This window comes from Danio rerio, chromosome 19 (genome assembly GCF_049306965.1).
Source record: "Danio rerio strain Tuebingen ecotype United States chromosome 19, GRCz12tu, whole genome shotgun sequence".
Lineage (NCBI taxonomy): Eukaryota > Metazoa > Chordata > Actinopteri > Cypriniformes > Danionidae > Danio > Danio rerio.
Genome location: NC_133194.1, coordinates 32,530,986 through 32,543,135, shown reverse-complemented (window position 1 = coordinate 32,543,135; position 12,150 = coordinate 32,530,986). Strand labels below are relative to the sequence as shown.

The 12,150-nt window shown below is 35.1% G+C and overlaps 1 long non-coding RNA gene across 2 annotated transcripts in view; it reads left to right on the top strand.

Moving 5' to 3' along the window:
• Positions 1 to 11,043, top strand: part of LOC141379125 (uncharacterized) — a 137,266-nt gene extending 126,223 nt beyond the window's left edge. The window contains exons 3-4 of one of the 2 annotated variants that reach the window (XR_012395125.1): positions 1,669 to 1,742; positions 9,692 to 11,043. This is a non-coding gene — a long non-coding RNA (uncharacterized lncRNA). The remainder of the gene's footprint in view (positions 1 to 1,668; positions 1,743 to 9,691) is intronic. The other variant, XR_012395126.1, reaches the window with a different exon arrangement.
• The last annotated feature ends 1,107 nt before the right edge of the window (positions 11,044 to 12,150 follow it).

Below are 12,150 nucleotides of genomic sequence, written 5' to 3'. Positions count from 1 at the left end.
TGCAACAATTTTCAGATATCGCTAGTTAATTTCATAATTAAGTTATGGTGACAGAATTGTAAAATCTTGTGAAACGTTCTCAACTTTTTTAACATTTTAAGCTTAACAATTACTCCAGTAACAGTACATGCAGTGCCCCAAATAACAAATACAATTAATTTATATTTCACCATTATTTTTTAAAGAAATGAATAATGTTAAATACTATATATAACAGGTAACAAACAAATTAATTTAAAGACTTAAGATCAGTTACTCATTTTCATCGTTACTCATTTGTAATACATACGACATCATAAGAAGAATTACCATCCAAGAAGTGCAGATAACTAAAACTAATTGATACCCTCTGAAATTAAGCTGCATTTACTAACCTCTACAAAGTGTCAGTTCACATCTGAGCTGTCATGTAGCTTACACTTTTATCCAGAGCCACCTTTAGTATAGTTGATACAGGCTCAATCCCCCAGTTGTAATCCGAACCCCTTCAGCCTTCAGTTCACAAGCCTTTTGGTCACCAGCCCAGATCTTTAACCACTACAGGCTACATTACCTGAGCATCGAAGCTTTGGCTCTGGCTTAGCTCTCTTTAATGTATGACTCAAAAAGAAAAGCGATAGACATATAATAAAAATCTGACTTTTTTTTCTTGTTTAAGAGCTTTAATCTGGTCCCTGGCTTCAGAGTCTTGTGTTTATGTATTGTGACTTCCCCTTTGTGCTGTGCTCCACATGCTTTATGTTTGCATCATGTGATTCCTTTGTTCTGATTTCCCGCCCTTTGTTATTGTTTATTAGTTCCACCTGTGTCACCCCCTGTTTGTATTCAGTTCATTATGCCCTGTGCATTTAAACTCCTGTGTTTTTATTAAGTCTTGCTTCCGGTATTGTATTGTCTACACCCCTTGATATCTATACGTTGATGGTCCAGTACCTGTAGTGAGTGTTTTGTTAATAAATACGTGTTATTTTGATAATTCCTTAATTATGTGTATTTGTAGAGCGAGCGACTGTGACACCCGGTGCATCTACCAATCTAGAAAATATGAAAACAACCCAGGCTCATTCTGAAAACTTACCCCTATATTTCGTGAGAGCATCAAATTTGTGCCAGGAGGTACACTTTTGTTTTCTCAAGTCTGCCAGAGGTGGCTGCACACGCTTCTTGAGATTTCTCTCACGAGTGCTATTTGGGCCTGCTCTTTTCACATAAATCCACCACTGTTGACTAACTGACTGACTAAGTGATCAACTGACCCACCCTCCTCCTTCCCTTAACCCAACCAATGGTGTTTTAAAAGTACAGCTTGAACCACCCACCCCCTTACCTTAACCCAGGGGTATCCAAATTCGGTCCTGAAGGGTCGGTGTCTTGAATATTTTAGTTTCAATGCCAATTAAGCACAACTGAACTAGCTAATCAAGCTCTTTCTAGGTATACTAGTAACTTCCAGGGAGGCGTGTTAAAGGGAATTGGAACTAAACTATGCAGGACACTGATCTTCCGTGACCGAATTTGGACACCCTTGCCTTAACCCAACCGGCAGTTTTAAAAAGCAATCCAGAAAAAGAAAAGCCCTCATGTGCCTTTTACCACATTCTCATCCTGTTTTTTTTTTGTTTTGTTTTTTGTATGACCTGTTTTCTGGTACCGTTTTTTTTTCTCCAGAATTGAACCCCGTCATCACGGTTAACTCCTCTTTGCGTCTGAAGTCCGCTGAGGGCGAGCCACTGGACAAACAGGTATCGAGCTGTAACTTCCACACAGAGAGATAGCACAGCGTCAGCGTCTGGCCACATAATTTGTGATCTCCATAGGGCTATTTTCAGAATGAGCCTTTGTTGTATAAAGAATGCCATAGAATTGTTTTATTTATTTTTTATTATTTACAATTTTTTCGGTAAAATGCTTAGACCACTTCAGGAGGTTGTTTCCACGTGAAAATTCGTCCAAAATTACAAAAAATATATGTGATAGTGTATGTGTTATAGGACCATCAGATATACATGCTCAAATACATAAACAATTGAAAGCCACAGGTGACAGTTTAAGAATAACATTTTTTCATTTAGTTTTATATTTAAGTGTATTATATTGATATATTAATATCATTGGTTTCATTAACAACATTGAAGCAACAAACACCTATAGGTGCAAAGAAAACTTACATGATTTTTTTTTTATTATTATTGTGGCTTTAAATGCAAATGAGTCAACAGTGGTGGGTGGGGCTACTGCACTTCATGACATCACATTGCAGATGGCTTCAAGTTTTTGGATCCCGGTTTACTTTTTGTTAAGAGTTAAATAAATAAATAAATAAATAAATAAATAAATAAATAAATAAATAAATAAATAAATAAATAAATAAATAAATAAATAAATAAATAAATAAATAAATAGTAATTTTGATCATCCTTAGATGGCTGTGTTTGCAAAATTCCAACACACATTTCTGTCAAAATACCTTGTAAAAGTGGATTTTTTGCATAATAGAGTCCCTTTTAAAACAATTTAAAGCCACACACAAATGATGTATACCAGAAATGCCCAAACTAGGGCCTGTAGGCCAAAGTTGGCCCTTTGTATCCTTTGATTTGGCCCACCAGAAGGAAAAGGGGGTCGGTGAATGCTTTGTTTTATTGTTGAGCTTGAAAAAAAGCTAACTGAAATTAAATAGTTTAATTAAATGCTGTAAATATGTTCGATTATTTAAAAAAAATTACATAATGTGACTTCACGAAATGGTGACAAAGCCGAAGAAATCCAAATCTAATCTCGAAGGAGTCAAATCTAGGTAAAGGTAAGTTCAGCATGACTAGTGTACTCAGCATTATTAAACTCCATTGTTTTATAAATGAATTTTTTTAAAAAAATTATATTGTAATATACTCATTAAAATAATACACATTTTCAAAAAATTTATACTTTTGTAAATATGATTGAAGTGTTTTTTTTTTCTATTTATTTATAAATATTATTAAACAAAATTACCCATGAAACCTTTAATGTAATTCAGTTTGCTATATTTACTTTTGGCCCACAGCTCTCCAACAAGCTTGGATTTTGGCCCTTCATAAGAAAAGATTTGGTCACCCCTGGTGTATGCAAATGGTGATACAAATAGAGGGCAAATTTGACAGGCAATAATTAAATATATTTAAGGTATTTTGAGAAAAATCTTCACAGACACATTCTGGGGGCAACAGAGGTTTACTTTACATCTTTTGAAAAAGGGCTAATACAGTATGTTCCCTTTAAAATAAATGTGAGCTTCCTGAGACAGACTGCAACCTTCTCATAGATTTAGAGTTTGATAATGAAGCAACATCTTTCTTCTGAAAAGACACACATTTACGATTCTCAAATTGTGATGCATCATCTGACCTATTTAGTAATTTCAACACCCGGTACTTGGCACAGACTAATAGTTAACAACATCATCTGATTATATGAGCGTACAAACTGAATGGCACTAAATCTTATTGACATCTGCGTGAAAATCTATTGCACTGTACTTGTACCGCGTCCAACGAGAGCGCCGGCAGTGTAAACACTTGAAAATCCCTCGTTCATCATGATGTGATGTAAAATCATTATTTACTGTTCATAGAAAATAGTTATTGACAGAACAAAGCAAGAAAGCACAGCTAACACTGACAATTTACAACACTTTGAGTGTAAGATTAATTGGAAGACAGAAATAAATCATAAAAACACAGATTTATTGCATGGTCTTCTATTAAACTTTTTTAACAGTGTTTACTAAAAATTATTCGTAAATTGTTTGTTTTTATTGTTGCATAAAAATAAAACTTTTATAATGTTAATTGTTGTAACTGAAATTACAAATGTTATTTTATTCAAGTAAAAATACAGTTAAAAACTGTAAATATGTTGTAAAATATAACTACAGCTTATTGCTATTTAAGTCATTTAACTATTTATGACATTTATTCCAGAAATGTAGAATTTTTACCATGATTTAATATATATACATATATATTTATTTTCATTCCTCAAGTCGCAAGTTGCTTCAGAGATCTTTCCAATGTAATAATTTGCAGCTTAAGAAACATATTTTTTATAATAATAATAATAATAATAATAATACAATCACCGGCCACTTTATTGGGTACACTTTACTAGTATTGGGCTGGACCCCATATTGCATTGTATTGTCTTATTTTGGTGAGCCTGTGCAAATTTCGTAGCCTAAATTTTCTGTCCTTAACTGACAGGAGTGACACCCGGTGTGGTCTTCTGCTGCTGTAGCCCATCCGCCACAAGGTTCGACATGTTGTGTATTCAGAAATGCTGTCTGGCACCAAAAACCATGCCACGTTTAAAGTCACTTAAATCACCTTTCTTCCCCATTCTGATTCACGGTTTGAACTGCAGCAGATTGTCTTGACCATGGCTGCGTCCGAAATCACATACTTCCATCCTACAGCATATAGTACGCTTAAAACAGTATGCAAATTTGAAAAACAGTTTGTGAGAAGTACCCGGATGACTTACTACTTCCAGTGAGATTCTGAAGTGTGGATCCAATGCACGCTGCGCTATCCTGTGATGCCCTGCAAGAGAATTCATGAACGGGAGTGAAGCGATGCAACTCGGGTAGGTCACGTGATCGTGACAAAATGGCGTAGTATGTAGTATGTCCGAGTTCCATTCATACTGCTCACATTCATATCTCTATAGAATGTACTTTTCTAATGGCAGAGTAGAACAGTAGATTTAAATTCAGATGCAGTACCTACTGAGTAGTATGCAGTGTTGGAAGCAGTCCATGTCTACATGCCTAAATGAATTGAGTTGCTGCCATGTGATTGGCTGATTAGAAATTTGCGTTTATGTGCAGTTGGCCAGGTGTACCTAATAAAGTGGCCATTGAGTGTATTTTGTGTTGTGATGTATGATTGAAGAAATGCTTTTTGCATACATTTATTTATTAGGCTTGTCGAAAATTATTCATAAAAGTCACCTTATAAATAAATAAGTAAAACAATTATTATTTACATAAAAATGACCATCAAAAAGTCAAATGTCATCGATTGTGATGGTTTGGATATTAATTTATATCCAAAATGATTAAAAAGTTGTTGTTTTTTAATCTTTCCACTGTATTGGACACCAGTGTCTTGACAAATGAACCTTTTTTATTTTCAAAATCGTTTTCACAAAAACTTTATCAAGGTGTTCGGAAATGCTCAGACAGATCTTTTTAATCAGCTTCCGCTTCACTCATTTTACAGCGTGATATAAATTTTCGCCTGACAGGCGACTTTTTTTTTTTGTCATTCTCATTTCGTTGTAAACAGTGCAAGCTTCTGTCACAGACTGCAATTTAAAAAAGATTGTATGCGGAGCTTGTTTTGATTATTTCCGTCTCACAATGTTGACAACTCTCTGACATTGTGCTCCGACACTGAAAAGATTAATGGGGTTTCTAAACAAGCGCTTAAACTTCCAGCCACTTGATATAAAAGAGCTTGAGCCCATTTGAGGACTCATGAATACTTCTCATTATTTTACAGAATTATAACTGAAGAAGAAAACGAATGCTGTCTTTGAGGTTCTGAGATTTGTTTGAGGAGCTTAGACTCTCATTAAAGCATTTATTTCATTTATACAGGTTTTTAATTTATAGGACGCACAGAAACGTGGGCGATTCACTTTATGAAAAATAGATTTGGATATCATGAAGCTCATGAAGGGTTTCATTATTAATGAAAGTGTTTGGAGCTCTCATAAAAGTGGAATTAAAACTCACACGGACTACCTTTGAAATTATAGTTTGTTAATTTTTAATTGTCATGTGACATCTGATATACTCATTTTCAAAGGCACGAAGAGAAAGTTAACCATTTTAATTAAATCTGTTTGGGTTTTTAACTTTACTGATCCTCAGACAGTGTAAACCATTTTGAAACATCCAAGCATTTAAACTCTGAAAGCCCACTCAAGTTGTGAGCCAAGTTACTGGCAGCTTTTCTCAAAATATATTGAGATAATAATAAATAAATACACCCGCTGCTCGTTTCAGAGCATATCATGGGTTTAGGCGTCAGACCAACATGGGATTAATGCTGGTTGTCAAAAATGGCACCTGAACCACCACCTAGTGCGAATATGACACATACAAGGTTAAGGGAAATCATTTAAAGGAACAGCGCACACAAACATTGCAATTTTGTGATTATTTGTTCTCCCTCATGTCATTCCTCATTTTGCTTTTTCCACAGAACACAGAAGAAAGATTTTAGAAGCTTCCATACAATGACAAATGTGCTATTTCTGAAGCCATTCGGTAGCATTGTATGAGGAACAGACTTAAATTACTATTGTTATTCAATGTTAATCTTCCCATCTAGTGAACTGTAAACTCTGGGACAGCTGCAACTGAATCATTGAGTTCACTATGAAAACACTATGGGTGTTTACATGGACAAATTAATTCAGCCTGAATGAATCCAATCCCATTTTAAATTCTCGCAGTTCTGCTTTTATAAACCCATAAAACTTTTGATTGAAAGAAAGCTGGCATTTGTCAGAAGAGCTTTTTTTTTAAAGCAAATATTTTATAATTCACCCTCCACTGACCAACTTATAAGATGTAAGATTTAACATGGGCTTAGTGGCACTTTCTGAACCCAGTTGATGAAACTGTAATTGCGTATTTTATATTACTGTGCTACTAATTAGATTATGTCAGGTGTACAAAACCCTTTCCAATCCAATTGAAATTCATTTGGTTTGAAGTATTATCTTTGACTATGTTCACATGCAACCTCATAAAGTGCAATCATAATGAGATTTTATTCTGATTAACCTTGACTCCATGAAAACAATATTCTGATCAAACTAATGTAATTAAGCTCATAGTTGTTGCCAAATTGCATTAATCTAAGTGTTACACTGATTTTATGACGATAAACAGGCATTTAAGCCACTTCGTAATAGTGGTAATAGTATTATACTCAAAAGTGGCACATTTGTTACATGTGTAATTCTAAGAATGTGAATTACATGTGTATTACATGTGTAATTACATGTGTAATTCTTAATGTGTAAATCTCCCTGAGTTTCCCCCTAATATATCATGAAATGCGTATTTAAACCTAGAATAGTCTGGTTCTGTAGTTCAACTTCATTTTTTCGATAAAGTCTAAGCGGTTTTTAAAATGATCAGTGAATAATGATTGAAATTGCTTTCTTTTGCAGCTAGATCTCACAAGTAACTATTTTACTTATTTATCAGAGGTCTCCACAGCAGAACTGTTTCAGTATATGTTTTACACAGCGGATGCTCTTCCAGCCACAACCCAATACTGGGAAACACCCATACACTCTCACATTCACATACAGTTGAAGTCAGAATTATTAGCCCCCCCTTGATTTTTTTTTTTCTTTTTTAAATAATTCCCAAATGATGTTTATCAGAGCAAAGAAATTTTCACAGTATGTCTGATAATATTTTTTCTTATAGAGGAAGTCTTATTTGTTTTATTTTGGCTAGAATAAAAGCAGTTTTTAATCTTTTAAAAACCATTTTAGGGTCAAAATTATTAGCCCCTTAAAGCTATATTTTTTTCGATATTCTACAAAACAAACCATCCTTATACAATAACTTGCCTAATTACCCTAACCTGCCTAATAAACGTGATTAACCTAGTTAAGCCTTTAATTGTCACTTTAAGCTGTATAGAAGTGTCTAGAAAAATATCCAGTAAAATATTATTTACTGTCATCATGGCAAAGATCAAATAAATCAGTTATTAAAAATGAGTTAGTAAAACTGTTATGTTTAGAAATGTGTTGAAAAAATATTCTCTCCTTTAAACAGAAAATGGGGGAAACCAAACAGGGGGGCTAATAATTCTGACTTCAACTGTACACACTATGGCAAATTTAGTTTATTCAATTAACCTATACCACATATCTTTGGTCTGTAGTGGAAAGCAGAGCACCCTGAGGAAACCCATGCAAACATGGGAAGAACATGCAAACTCACACAGAAACGTCAACTGGCCCAGCTGGGACTCAAACCAGCGACCACCATGCCGCCCCTAATTGTACAAATAAAATTTTACAAATTACTATGAATTAGCCACTAAGTCAAAAAGTTTTAGTGAATTTTCATTGGGCTTCTTCTAATGCAAAGATTTTCTAGGGTGTCAAACTTAAATAATATTGCACAAGTCTCATGACCTACTTTATGACCTTTTTTTGCCATTGCTTTAACTTGACAGTCATATACCTGCTTGTTGATTCTTCCAAATTTCAATTTTTGTTGTGCTGTACAATAAAAGAGAATCATGCCATTTTGTCACAGCACAAGGGTGAGTAAATAATGACATAATTGTCATTTTTATCTCCTTTAAAAATATTTTATTAGAGTTTGAATGAGCTTCACACCATCAGGGTCCCCTTCAGTCACCACAGTCTGTTTTCTTCACAGCGGTATGTGAGTATTTCCACGCTGAAATATGACTGTTTTCCTGTGCTCTCTCAATGACTGTGTGAATCATCCAGTCAGATTCATACCACCTGGAGTGGCGTCACATGCCATTTCCTTCTGCCTAATGGTTCATTTCTTAATACCCCAAACTATAGCAATGAGGTTCTAATGTGCTTCACCCTGATGGATGAATGCATCTCTCTTTTACGACGATGGACTGTCTGTACAAAACCCACTGGAGAGCCTTCAGCTTGGCATTCTGTGGAAACGGAAGAAAAAACACTTGGAGATTCTGTGGATTTTATTGAAAGGGGTTGATGCCACATATTTGGTTATGTTGACAGGAGAGTCGTGACACTGTGGCACATTTCCCACAAGTCCAGGTGTTGGAGACACGTGATGACGGAAACAATGCAGAGCCGTCATGCAGTCGGGAGATGGAAAAGAACTGCTGACTCCTGAGCTTTTATTCTTGGGGTTAACTTGATGCATCGACAGCACATTTCACTAATTCAACACACATCACTGTAACACCACACAGCTGTATGTCATCAGAAATATAATGAAAGTGTGACTCGCAGGTTAACAAAAGGCTTCTGCCTTTGCTGAGGAGTAATGGTGTTTACCATATTTTCCAGGATACAAGTTGCAGGTTTTAATCATCTGAAATATGCTGTGCTCACACTGTGTGATTTGGGACATCACTGTGTGAATTGAAAATCTTAAAAAAGATTCTTATAACTTTAGGTAGTGTTACTGGTTTGACATTGAATTAAACAGCCGATTAATCCAACTCAGGCTCATTATTGATACGTACCCCTATATACATTTCTGGAGATCGTGAAATACATCTCAGGAGCTCAGTTTTTTTTTTCCTTTTTTTTCACAAATTCACCAGAGGTCGCTGTGTGCGCGTTTTCAGATAACATTTCTTTTGCAAGTGTCATTTGTGCCTGTTGTTCTCATGTAAATACACCAGAAACCGCTGTCAACTGACCAACTGACCGACCGATAACACCACCCACCCCCTTGCCTAAACTTAACCAATAGTGTTTTCAAAAGCACCAACTGACCCGATCACCCTTTCCCTAAACCCAACCGACAGTGTTTTCAAAAGCATGCCAGTTAAAGAAAAACCCTCACCTGATATTCACCACGTTTTCAGATCTTACCAAGTTCTCACCCTGTTATTTACTCATTTTATTTTTTGCCTTTTTGTTTTAGCTGGTTTCTGGAATCATCCTTTGCTTGACTTGAACCCTTTTGTCACGGTCAACTCCTCTCTGCATCTCAAGTCCACCGATGTACATGGTGAGGTACTGGGCAAACTGACAACAGCGAAAAAGCTGTCCACATGGAGGTAAGCAGTCAACTGGTAGCGGAAAAAGAAACAGAAACTGTCGGCGGCGTCAGAAATGTATACAGTGGTACATTTTCACAATGAGCCTGTGGTGCAACAATCCCAGCGGGGCACTTTGATGTGCAAAAAACAAATAAAAAATGTAAACCGTTTTGATGTCAGTTGGCTACCTTTATGTCAAAACTGTCCTGTAATCATTTTGACTTGCTTTTTGATGACAATTGAATGTCGTTTTGACATCAAGGTATTTTACATGAATTAGGGATACATGTAAATAAAGTGTAAATTGGAATTAGGAATTCAAGCTTTCAGATGTTCATTTATTCCTTTGCTGGAAATTAGAACAGATTTTAGAAATAGTTTTGAAACAAATCGTTGCGCTTAACAAATTAAATAATTATGTATAGGCTAATGGATATCTGTGCGTAGCCTACAACATGTTTCCCTATCCACGAGAGTGAAAGAGAAAGTAAAGAATGAGGAGGCTCATCTCTTATTCTCGTGCTGTAGATGGTCTGTTTGACTGTTTTCTCACTAGTGAAGCATTCAGAGTTTCCACTCACAAAGTCCACCATGTAAATAGCAAATGCGTTATGGCGCGACGCAACTGGCTCTTAAAGGGAATGGGAGATGAGACTCTGATTGTTTTATTCTCAAAACACACCTATAACTCATTAAGAGAATGACCTCAACCCTGTTAGACCATGCGTCACTGCGCAAAGCGGATTTTTCCGTTCCTAATATAGCAATAGTGGATTCCAACACGCACTTTGGACTTTGCACATGGATCGTCAAAATTGAGCCCAATATGTTTTGTGTCATTTTTTTGGTGGTCAAAGGGGCACCAATGTGTAGATGTAAAATGGAAAAGGTTTTGACATCAAATTGATTTTGCATTTTCGATGTGTTTTTATATGTATTTGTTGGTGTTGTTTTGACATCACGATGCCCACTTAGATACAATATTAAATTCTGGCAAATTCATATGATTTGAGATACTTTCCTGTGGAAACGTCTGTTAAACCATAAATATAGCAGTAATGTAACTTGGAGAGAGAGCTCTGAAAATATATATTTGAAGGGATATTGCAGCCAAAAATGAAAATTACCTCATTGGTTTTAAACAATTATGAGTTTCTTTCTACTGATGAATGCAAAAGTAGATATTTTGGAAACTGTTGGTTGCTGGCACTCATCAACTTCCATTGTGGGAAGTAAAATAAAAAAATAAAAAAAAATATGGAAGTGAATAGAACACCATTATTATTATGTTATATAATTATATATTATTTCATTGTTTGCAGACTGCAATTATTATTGTTTATTGTTTTATCTATTTCTTTACATTTCTTATTGCTGCTGCTGTTATTGCTTGTATCACTGCAATGACAATAAAGTCTCTTTAGTCTTTTTTGTACATAACAGTATGAAATAACAAAACTTTTAAGTTTAATATACTTTTAAGTTTAATATACTTTTAAGAGTAATATTCTGTGATTTCTGAAAGATCAATAATATAAAATGAGTCAAACTACTGTAAACTACTGTTTTTATTGCATGAATTCATTAATGATTATTTTTTCTGAATGTTATAAAGTTTTTTTGTTTAAAATTACAGTAATTAATTCTTGAAAAACACAAATGTCTTTGATTTATACCGAAAGCAAGGGTCAGCTTTTGTCACCATAGATTACAGTGTAAATTAAATCCACATTTTGGTTGTAGTTTGTAAACATTATGAAGAGTGCTTGACTAGCCCAATGTTTTAATGGTATGTCATGAGTTTTTCTTTAAATGACTAATTTCTTCTGTATTGTACATGGAGGTCAATGCTGAAGTTTGCCACAAAAGAAGATGAGATGGCCTGACCAGCACTGCTCCAAAGACACCAGCAGCTGCACAGGTACAAGTACAGGATGCAGCACTGAGGACCGTCCATCTCTACAGGTACAGACAGGGTTTATTCCTTATCTTTTGTAAATGTTTGAAATTGGGAATGCTTCTGCAGAAGACATGTCAGTTTTTATTTTGATGTAAACTATTATTTTGTAATGTAAATATGTGAATGTTTAAGTATAATTTAAGTCTTTATATGCATATTTATGTACATAAATAAATAATTACATGTTTAAATCTTTGTGTGATTTTGTTCCTCTGTGAGGGCACCACAGTAAAATTTCGCATAGGGCACCCTTTTGGCCAGCAGCGGCCCTGCATCTAGTGTACATAGTTTCACGTTAGGAAAGGCAGTCTTGATTTTACAAACAGTCGGCAAGTACCAAAGAACAGATGTAAAACATTGATCAAATGTAGTTTTCAGTTA